At 35.1% G+C, this 10,031-nt stretch overlaps 8 non-coding genes across 8 annotated transcripts; all 8 read left to right on the top strand.

Annotated features, from left to right (window-relative positions):
• Window positions 1-1,809: 1,809 nt before the first annotated feature.
• LOC134701055 (5S ribosomal RNA) lies at window positions 1,810-1,928 on the top strand. The gene has a single exon (XR_010104024.1). It is a non-coding gene; the product is annotated as a 5S ribosomal RNA (ribosomal RNA).
• Window positions 1,929-2,071: 143 nt separating this feature from the next.
• On the top strand, window positions 2,072-2,190 carry LOC134701048 (5S ribosomal RNA). Its single transcript, XR_010104021.1, has one exon. It is a non-coding gene; the product is annotated as a 5S ribosomal RNA (ribosomal RNA).
• Window positions 2,191-4,151: 1,961 nt separating this feature from the next.
• LOC134701041 (5S ribosomal RNA) lies at window positions 4,152-4,270 on the top strand. Its single transcript, XR_010104020.1, has one exon. It is a non-coding gene; the product is annotated as a 5S ribosomal RNA (ribosomal RNA).
• Window positions 4,271-4,413: 143 nt separating this feature from the next.
• LOC134701034 (5S ribosomal RNA) lies at window positions 4,414-4,532 on the top strand. Its single transcript, XR_010104019.1, has one exon. It is a non-coding gene; the product is annotated as a 5S ribosomal RNA (ribosomal RNA).
• Window positions 4,533-6,493: 1,961 nt separating this feature from the next.
• LOC134701019 (5S ribosomal RNA) lies at window positions 6,494-6,612 on the top strand. The gene has a single exon (XR_010104014.1). It is a non-coding gene; the product is annotated as a 5S ribosomal RNA (ribosomal RNA).
• Window positions 6,613-6,755: 143 nt separating this feature from the next.
• LOC134701013 (5S ribosomal RNA) lies at window positions 6,756-6,874 on the top strand. The gene has a single exon (XR_010104011.1). It is a non-coding gene; the product is annotated as a 5S ribosomal RNA (ribosomal RNA).
• Window positions 6,875-8,835: 1,961 nt separating this feature from the next.
• LOC134701006 (5S ribosomal RNA) lies at window positions 8,836-8,954 on the top strand. Its single transcript, XR_010104009.1, has one exon. It is a non-coding gene; the product is annotated as a 5S ribosomal RNA (ribosomal RNA).
• A 143-nt stretch (window positions 8,955-9,097) lies between these two features.
• LOC134700998 (5S ribosomal RNA) lies at window positions 9,098-9,216 on the top strand. Its single transcript, XR_010104008.1, has one exon. It is a non-coding gene; the product is annotated as a 5S ribosomal RNA (ribosomal RNA).
• The last annotated feature ends 815 nt before the right edge of the window (window positions 9,217-10,031 follow it).

Here is a 10,031-nt window from a genome sequence, read left to right as displayed (position 1 = left end):
TCTGCATGTTGAAATATTTTTAAGTGAAATACATGCACGTCAAGTTATATACACTTAAGAATTCCACTCCTTACACATGCATGTGGCTATATATATATTTTTAAATTAGGTCTTTGAAAGGTCGTCTGTGATAATATGGTATCCGCCATTTGTCGTCATTTGAAATCGCCTCTTTCTTTTTGACCAGGGCTTATATGATTCACATTTTTTCTGAAAGGATTCTAATTAGCAAAAATTCATTATAGCAAAAACAAATAATAAACAATAAATAATAATTATAGTTTGTAAAGTTCCAGTAAAAACTTCGAATATTTGAAACGTCTTTCATCTCGGTCAAGGAAGTCCCGGTTTCGAAGTTTGCCATCTTTGTGTGCTTTCATATCGAAGGCAAAATCTAAATTTCTGGGAAGTCTCTTTATTTCTGTGTATATCTGAAAGCAAAAACATATAAAGAAATGATTTTACTACAAATTTATATCATTTTTACGGCACAATCTAGTTTTTGTGAAATAATACAACACGTTTTCTGATGAAGAATCGCACGAGTGAAATTGACAAGTTGTACATTAATCGTAAATATTTCTTCACTCGTGGTATTTTGTTTAATTCTTATGACATATTCTGAAAGATAAATTCCTGCTGAAAATTTTCGTGTATCATTTATATAACAAAAAGTACAATTTATTTGAAACAAATGATTAAAACTTGTCGAACAAGCACACAGATTTTCTTGTCGATCTGTTTGAATTAGATTGTCATGAAAGTTTAAGGGTGCTCTCGTCGAGGTCCGCGTTAGTTTGATAATTACACACTGTCGGTGATTTTTGCATATCATTGTAATCTGTCGTTCATTCGCACACATCGTTCAACAACCAAAGCCGCAAAATGTCTGACGCACCAGCACCAGTAGTAAAGACCCCAGCTAAGTCACCAAAGAAGAAAGCTGCAGCTAAACCAAAGAAAGTAGCTACTCATCCAAAATACAGCGAGATGGTCGGAAAGGCTATATCTGCTTTGAAAGAGCGTGGAGGCTCCAGCCGTCAAGCCATCCTCAAGTATATCTTAGCAAACTTCAGCGTTGGTAGCGATGCAAAAACAGTCAACACTCACTTGAAGTTAGCTCTGAAATCAGGAGTGAAGAGCAATAGCTTGAAACAGTCGAAGGGTACCGGCGCTTCTGGAAGCTTTAAGATTGGGGAAGTAGCTAAACCAGCTAAGAAACCAGCAAAGAAAGTAGTTAAACCTAAAGCAGCCAAGCCAAAGAAGGCAAAGACACCTACCAAAAAGACTGCCGCAAAGAAACCTGCAGCAAAGAAACCAGCAGGTGAAAAGAAAGCAGCTAAACCAAAAGCAAAGAAGCCAGCTGCAAAGAAACCTGCTGCAAAACCTGCTGCCAAATCTGCAAAGAAAGCCACAAAATCTCCCAAGAAGACAAAGGCTGCAGCTAAACCAAAGAAGGCAAAGACACCAAAGAAGAAGTAAATGAAGGAAGCATGATGCTTTTAAAGCTTAAACAGCCCTTTTAAGGGCTACCAAAATTTTTCAAAAAGAATCTGAAATTGTTGCATGGTATTAGTCACAAATAAAATATAGCTTGTTCCATTTTCTAAATCTCTCTTTCTTCTCTGCAATTTATTTCTACTACATGTGAACTTGCTAAGTTTTACTATCTTCCACTCTGGATCGTGCAGTAAATATTTAGTTTTGCTTCTATCTTAAACCCGAAAAAAAATCTTTTTATACAAATTCTTGATCTGTTCAAAATTGCTACTTCCTAACTTTATATATCAAAAAATTTAACACTTCTGTGTCTACGACCATATCACGTTGAAAACACCGGTTCTCGTCCGATCACCGAAGTTAAGCAACGTCGAGCCCGGTTAGTACTTGGATGGGTGACCGCCTGGGAATACCGGGTGTTGTAGACATTTTTTGTGTTCTTATAATTTTGCATTTCTAACAAACATATAATTAGTGTAAAGTTTTGCTTCTGAAAAAAAATATTATATATAAATTTTTGACAAAAATGCTACTACCTAACCTTATATATCAAAAATTTTAACACTTCTGTGTCTACGACCATATCACGTTGAAAACACCGGTTCTCGTCCGATCACCGAAGTTAAGCAACGTCGAGCCCGGTTAGTACTTGGATGGGTGACCGCCTGGGAATACCGGGTGTTGTAGACATTTTTTTACGTATAATTTTGTATTCCTACCAAACATAATGGTTCAATATTTTTTTTACTAATTTATTTGGATGTAATATTCAATGTATTTAGCTATCAATGAAGAAAACAGAAAATAAATCATTCATAAATTTATTTAGTTTTCAATACCCATCTGCATGTTGAAATATTTTTAAGTGAAATACATGCACGTCAAGTTATATACACTTAAGAATTCCACTCCTTACACATGCATGTGGCTATATATATATTTTTAAATTAGGTCTTTGAAAGGTCGTCTGTGATAATATGGTATCCGCCATTTGTCGTCATTTGAAATCGCCTCTTTCTTTTTGACCAGGGCTTATATGATTCACATTTTTTCTGAAAGGATTCTAATTAGCAAAAATTCATTATAGCAAAAACAAATAATAAACAATAAATAATAATTATAGTTTGTAAAGTTCCAGTAAAAACTTCGAATATTTGAAACGTCTTTCATCTCGGTCAAGGAAGTCCCGGTTTCGAAGTTTGCCATCTTTGTGTGCTTTCATATCGAAGGCAAAATCTAAATTTCTGGGAAGTCTCTTTATTTCTGTGTATATCTGAAAGCAAAAACATATAAAGAAATGATTTTACTACAAATTTATATCATTTTTACGGCACAATCTAGTTTTTGTGAAATAATACAACACGTTTTCTGATGAAGAATCGCACGAGTGAAATTGACAAGTTGTACATTAATCGTAAATATTTCTTCACTCGTGGTATTTTGTTTAATTCTTATGACATATTCTGAAAGATAAATTCCTGCTGAAAATTTTCGTGTATCATTTATATAACAAAAAGTACAATTTATTTGAAACAAATGATTAAAACTTGTCGAACAAGCACACAGATTTTCTTGTCGATCTGTTTGAATTAGATTGTCATGAAAGTTTAAGGGTGCTCTCGTCGAGGTCCGCGTTAGTTTGATAATTACACACTGTCGGTGATTTTTGCATATCATTGTAATCTGTCGTTCATTCGCACACATCGTTCAACAACCAAAGCCGCAAAATGTCTGACGCACCAGCACCAGTAGTAAAGACCCCAGCTAAGTCACCAAAGAAGAAAGCTGCAGCTAAACCAAAGAAAGTAGCTACTCATCCAAAATACAGCGAGATGGTCGGAAAGGCTATATCTGCTTTGAAAGAGCGTGGAGGCTCCAGCCGTCAAGCCATCCTCAAGTATATCTTAGCAAACTTCAGCGTTGGTAGCGATGCAAAAACAGTCAACACTCACTTGAAGTTAGCTCTGAAATCAGGAGTGAAGAGCAATAGCTTGAAACAGTCGAAGGGTACCGGCGCTTCTGGAAGCTTTAAGATTGGGGAAGTAGCTAAACCAGCTAAGAAACCAGCAAAGAAAGTAGTTAAACCTAAAGCAGCCAAGCCAAAGAAGGCAAAGACACCTACCAAAAAGACTGCCGCAAAGAAACCTGCAGCAAAGAAACCAGCAGGTGAAAAGAAAGCAGCTAAACCAAAAGCAAAGAAGCCAGCTGCAAAGAAACCTGCTGCAAAACCTGCTGCCAAATCTGCAAAGAAAGCCACAAAATCTCCCAAGAAGACAAAGGCTGCAGCTAAACCAAAGAAGGCAAAGACACCAAAGAAGAAGTAAATGAAGGAAGCATGATGCTTTTAAAGCTTAAACAGCCCTTTTAAGGGCTACCAAAATTTTTCAAAAAGAATCTGAAATTGTTGCATGGTATTAGTCACAAATAAAATATAGCTTGTTCCATTTTCTAAATCTCTCTTTCTTCTCTGCAATTTATTTCTACTACATGTGAACTTGCTAAGTTTTACTATCTTCCACTCTGGATCGTGCAGTAAATATTTAGTTTTGCTTCTATCTTAAACCCGAAAAAAAATCTTTTTATACAAATTCTTGATCTGTTCAAAATTGCTACTTCCTAACTTTATATATCAAAAAATTTAACACTTCTGTGTCTACGACCATATCACGTTGAAAACACCGGTTCTCGTCCGATCACCGAAGTTAAGCAACGTCGAGCCCGGTTAGTACTTGGATGGGTGACCGCCTGGGAATACCGGGTGTTGTAGACATTTTTTGTGTTCTTATAATTTTGCATTTCTAACAAACATATAATTAGTGTAAAGTTTTGCTTCTGAAAAAAAATATTATATATAAATTTTTGACAAAAATGCTACTACCTAACCTTATATATCAAAAATTTTAACACTTCTGTGTCTACGACCATATCACGTTGAAAACACCGGTTCTCGTCCGATCACCGAAGTTAAGCAACGTCGAGCCCGGTTAGTACTTGGATGGGTGACCGCCTGGGAATACCGGGTGTTGTAGACATTTTTTTACGTATAATTTTGTATTCCTACCAAACATAATGGTTCAATATTTTTTTTACTAATTTATTTGGATGTAATATTCAATGTATTTAGCTATCAATGAAGAAAACAGAAAATAAATCATTCATAAATTTATTTAGTTTTCAATACCCATCTGCATGTTGAAATATTTTTAAGTGAAATACATGCACGTCAAGTTATATACACTTAAGAATTCCACTCCTTACACATGCATGTGGCTATATATATATTTTTAAATTAGGTCTTTGAAAGGTCGTCTGTGATAATATGGTATCCGCCATTTGTCGTCATTTGAAATCGCCTCTTTCTTTTTGACCAGGGCTTATATGATTCACATTTTTTCTGAAAGGATTCTAATTAGCAAAAATTCATTATAGCAAAAACAAATAATAAACAATAAATAATAATTATAGTTTGTAAAGTTCCAGTAAAAACTTCGAATATTTGAAACGTCTTTCATCTCGGTCAAGGAAGTCCCGGTTTCGAAGTTTGCCATCTTTGTGTGCTTTCATATCGAAGGCAAAATCTAAATTTCTGGGAAGTCTCTTTATTTCTGTGTATATCTGAAAGCAAAAACATATAAAGAAATGATTTTACTACAAATTTATATCATTTTTACGGCACAATCTAGTTTTTGTGAAATAATACAACACGTTTTCTGATGAAGAATCGCACGAGTGAAATTGACAAGTTGTACATTAATCGTAAATATTTCTTCACTCGTGGTATTTTGTTTAATTCTTATGACATATTCTGAAAGATAAATTCCTGCTGAAAATTTTCGTGTATCATTTATATAACAAAAAGTACAATTTATTTGAAACAAATGATTAAAACTTGTCGAACAAGCACACAGATTTTCTTGTCGATCTGTTTGAATTAGATTGTCATGAAAGTTTAAGGGTGCTCTCGTCGAGGTCCGCGTTAGTTTGATAATTACACACTGTCGGTGATTTTTGCATATCATTGTAATCTGTCGTTCATTCGCACACATCGTTCAACAACCAAAGCCGCAAAATGTCTGACGCACCAGCACCAGTAGTAAAGACCCCAGCTAAGTCACCAAAGAAGAAAGCTGCAGCTAAACCAAAGAAAGTAGCTACTCATCCAAAATACAGCGAGATGGTCGGAAAGGCTATATCTGCTTTGAAAGAGCGTGGAGGCTCCAGCCGTCAAGCCATCCTCAAGTATATCTTAGCAAACTTCAGCGTTGGTAGCGATGCAAAAACAGTCAACACTCACTTGAAGTTAGCTCTGAAATCAGGAGTGAAGAGCAATAGCTTGAAACAGTCGAAGGGTACCGGCGCTTCTGGAAGCTTTAAGATTGGGGAAGTAGCTAAACCAGCTAAGAAACCAGCAAAGAAAGTAGTTAAACCTAAAGCAGCCAAGCCAAAGAAGGCAAAGACACCTACCAAAAAGACTGCCGCAAAGAAACCTGCAGCAAAGAAACCAGCAGGTGAAAAGAAAGCAGCTAAACCAAAAGCAAAGAAGCCAGCTGCAAAGAAACCTGCTGCAAAACCTGCTGCCAAATCTGCAAAGAAAGCCACAAAATCTCCCAAGAAGACAAAGGCTGCAGCTAAACCAAAGAAGGCAAAGACACCAAAGAAGAAGTAAATGAAGGAAGCATGATGCTTTTAAAGCTTAAACAGCCCTTTTAAGGGCTACCAAAATTTTTCAAAAAGAATCTGAAATTGTTGCATGGTATTAGTCACAAATAAAATATAGCTTGTTCCATTTTCTAAATCTCTCTTTCTTCTCTGCAATTTATTTCTACTACATGTGAACTTGCTAAGTTTTACTATCTTCCACTCTGGATCGTGCAGTAAATATTTAGTTTTGCTTCTATCTTAAACCCGAAAAAAAATCTTTTTATACAAATTCTTGATCTGTTCAAAATTGCTACTTCCTAACTTTATATATCAAAAAATTTAACACTTCTGTGTCTACGACCATATCACGTTGAAAACACCGGTTCTCGTCCGATCACCGAAGTTAAGCAACGTCGAGCCCGGTTAGTACTTGGATGGGTGACCGCCTGGGAATACCGGGTGTTGTAGACATTTTTTGTGTTCTTATAATTTTGCATTTCTAACAAACATATAATTAGTGTAAAGTTTTGCTTCTGAAAAAAAATATTATATATAAATTTTTGACAAAAATGCTACTACCTAACCTTATATATCAAAAATTTTAACACTTCTGTGTCTACGACCATATCACGTTGAAAACACCGGTTCTCGTCCGATCACCGAAGTTAAGCAACGTCGAGCCCGGTTAGTACTTGGATGGGTGACCGCCTGGGAATACCGGGTGTTGTAGACATTTTTTTACGTATAATTTTGTATTCCTACCAAACATAATGGTTCAATATTTTTTTTACTAATTTATTTGGATGTAATATTCAATGTATTTAGCTATCAATGAAGAAAACAGAAAATAAATCATTCATAAATTTATTTAGTTTTCAATACCCATCTGCATGTTGAAATATTTTTAAGTGAAATACATGCACGTCAAGTTATATACACTTAAGAATTCCACTCCTTACACATGCATGTGGCTATATATATATTTTTAAATTAGGTCTTTGAAAGGTCGTCTGTGATAATATGGTATCCGCCATTTGTCGTCATTTGAAATCGCCTCTTTCTTTTTGACCAGGGCTTATATGATTCACATTTTTTCTGAAAGGATTCTAATTAGCAAAAATTCATTATAGCAAAAACAAATAATAAACAATAAATAATAATTATAGTTTGTAAAGTTCCAGTAAAAACTTCGAATATTTGAAACGTCTTTCATCTCGGTCAAGGAAGTCCCGGTTTCGAAGTTTGCCATCTTTGTGTGCTTTCATATCGAAGGCAAAATCTAAATTTCTGGGAAGTCTCTTTATTTCTGTGTATATCTGAAAGCAAAAACATATAAAGAAATGATTTTACTACAAATTTATATCATTTTTACGGCACAATCTAGTTTTTGTGAAATAATACAACACGTTTTCTGATGAAGAATCGCACGAGTGAAATTGACAAGTTGTACATTAATCGTAAATATTTCTTCACTCGTGGTATTTTGTTTAATTCTTATGACATATTCTGAAAGATAAATTCCTGCTGAAAATTTTCGTGTATCATTTATATAACAAAAAGTACAATTTATTTGAAACAAATGATTAAAACTTGTCGAACAAGCACACAGATTTTCTTGTCGATCTGTTTGAATTAGATTGTCATGAAAGTTTAAGGGTGCTCTCGTCGAGGTCCGCGTTAGTTTGATAATTACACACTGTCGGTGATTTTTGCATATCATTGTAATCTGTCGTTCATTCGCACACATCGTTCAACAACCAAAGCCGCAAAATGTCTGACGCACCAGCACCAGTAGTAAAGACCCCAGCTAAGTCACCAAAGAAGAAAGCTGCAGCTAAACCAAAGAAAGTAGCTACTCATCCAAAATACAGCGAGATGGTCGGAAAGGCTATATCTGCTTTGAAAGAGCGTGGAGGCTCCAGCCGTCAAGCCATCCTCAAGTATATCTTAGCAAACTTCAGCGTTGGTAGCGATGCAAAAACAGTCAACACTCACTTGAAGTTAGCTCTGAAATCAGGAGTGAAGAGCAATAGCTTGAAACAGTCGAAGGGTACCGGCGCTTCTGGAAGCTTTAAGATTGGGGAAGTAGCTAAACCAGCTAAGAAACCAGCAAAGAAAGTAGTTAAACCTAAAGCAGCCAAGCCAAAGAAGGCAAAGACACCTACCAAAAAGACTGCCGCAAAGAAACCTGCAGCAAAGAAACCAGCAGGTGAAAAGAAAGCAGCTAAACCAAAAGCAAAGAAGCCAGCTGCAAAGAAACCTGCTGCAAAACCTGCTGCCAAATCTGCAAAGAAAGCCACAAAATCTCCCAAGAAGACAAAGGCTGCAGCTAAACCAAAGAAGGCAAAGACACCAAAGAAGAAGTAAATGAAGGAAGCATGATGCTTTTAAAGCTTAAACAGCCCTTTTAAGGGCTACCAAAATTTTTCAAAAAGAATCTGAAATTGTTGCATGGTATTAGTCACAAATAAAATATAGCTTGTTCCATTTTCTAAATCTCTCTTTCTTCTCTGCAATTTATTTCTACTACATGTGAACTTGCTAAGTTTTACTATCTTCCACTCTGGATCGTGCAGTAAATATTTAGTTTTGCTTCTATCTTAAACCCGAAAAAAAATCTTTTTATACAAATTCTTGATCTGTTCAAAATTGCTACTTCCTAACTTTATATATCAAAAAATTTAACACTTCTGTGTCTACGACCATATCACGTTGAAAACACCGGTTCTCGTCCGATCACCGAAGTTAAGCAACGTCGAGCCCGGTTAGTACTTGGATGGGTGACCGCCTGGGAATACCGGGTGTTGTAGACATTTTTTGTGTTCTTATAATTTTGCATTTCTAACAAACATATAATTAGTGTAAAGTTTTGCTTCTGAAAAAAAATATTATATATAAATTTTTGACAAAAATGCTACTACCTAACCTTATATATCAAAAATTTTAACACTTCTGTGTCTACGACCATATCACGTTGAAAACACCGGTTCTCGTCCGATCACCGAAGTTAAGCAACGTCGAGCCCGGTTAGTACTTGGATGGGTGACCGCCTGGGAATACCGGGTGTTGTAGACATTTTTTTACGTATAATTTTGTATTCCTACCAAACATAATGGTTCAATATTTTTTTTACTAATTTATTTGGATGTAATATTCAATGTATTTAGCTATCAATGAAGAAAACAGAAAATAAATCATTCATAAATTTATTTAGTTTTCAATACCCATCTGCATGTTGAAATATTTTTAAGTGAAATACATGCACGTCAAGTTATATACACTTAAGAATTCCACTCCTTACACATGCATGTGGCTATATATATATTTTTAAATTAGGTCTTTGAAAGGTCGTCTGTGATAATATGGTATCCGCCATTTGTCGTCATTTGAAATCGCCTCTTTCTTTTTGACCAGGGCTTATATGATTCACATTTTTTCTGAAAGGATTCTAATTAGCAAAAATTCATTATAGCAAAAACAAATAATAAACAATAAATAATAATTATAGTTTGTAAAGTTCCAGTAAAAACTTCGAATATTTGAAACGTCTTTCATCTCGGTCAAGGAAGTCCCGGTTTCGAAGTTTGCCATCTTTGTGTGCTTTCATATCGAAGGCAAAATCTAAATTTCTGGGAAGTCTCTTTATTTCTGTGTATATCTGAAAGCAAAAACATATAAAGAAATGATTTTACTACAAATTTATATCATTTTTACGGCACAATCTAGTTTTTGTGAAATAATACAACACGTTTTCTGATGAAGAATCGCACGAGTGAAATTGACAAGTTGTACATTAATCGTAAATATTTCTTCACTCGTGGTATTTTGTTTAATTCTTATGACATATTCTGAAAGATAAATTCCTGCTGAAAATTTTCGTGTATCATTTA

This window comes from Mytilus trossulus, chromosome 1 (genome assembly GCF_036588685.1).
Source record: "Mytilus trossulus isolate FHL-02 chromosome 1, PNRI_Mtr1.1.1.hap1, whole genome shotgun sequence".
NCBI lineage: Eukaryota > Metazoa > Mollusca > Bivalvia > Mytilida > Mytilidae > Mytilus > Mytilus trossulus.
Note: the sequence above shows the minus strand (reverse complement) of the source record. Positions and strands in the feature narration are given on the sequence as shown.